The sequence below is a fragment of the Fulmarus glacialis genome, unplaced genomic scaffold, assembly GCF_000690835.1.
Source record: "Fulmarus glacialis isolate BGI_N327 unplaced genomic scaffold, ASM69083v1 scaffold15143, whole genome shotgun sequence".
Taxonomy (NCBI): domain Eukaryota; kingdom Metazoa; phylum Chordata; class Aves; order Procellariiformes; family Procellariidae; genus Fulmarus; species Fulmarus glacialis.
In genome coordinates this window covers 1406-1677 of record NW_009201147.1, presented here as the reverse complement: position 1 = coordinate 1677, position 272 = coordinate 1406, and positions in this window count along the sequence as shown.

Here is a 272-nt window from a genome sequence, read left to right as displayed (position 1 = left end):
CCGTGGGGGGGGGGAGCAATATCACCGGATGCCTGGATCCCCCCCACCCCCCTTACTGGTGGGGCTCCCAGTGCTCCCAGTAATCCAGAGCATCGCCCTCCAGTCCAGGGTGGGGGACAGCAAAGCCCCGAACGCCCGGGTCCCCCCCACCCCATGAGGGGGTGGCTGCCCTGAGGGAGAGGGGGTGGCCATGGGGACTCCCCCAGTCTCCCAGTGGGCTCCCAGTGCTCCCAGTTGGGACTTACCGAAGGCCTTGCGGGGCTCGGCGTGCT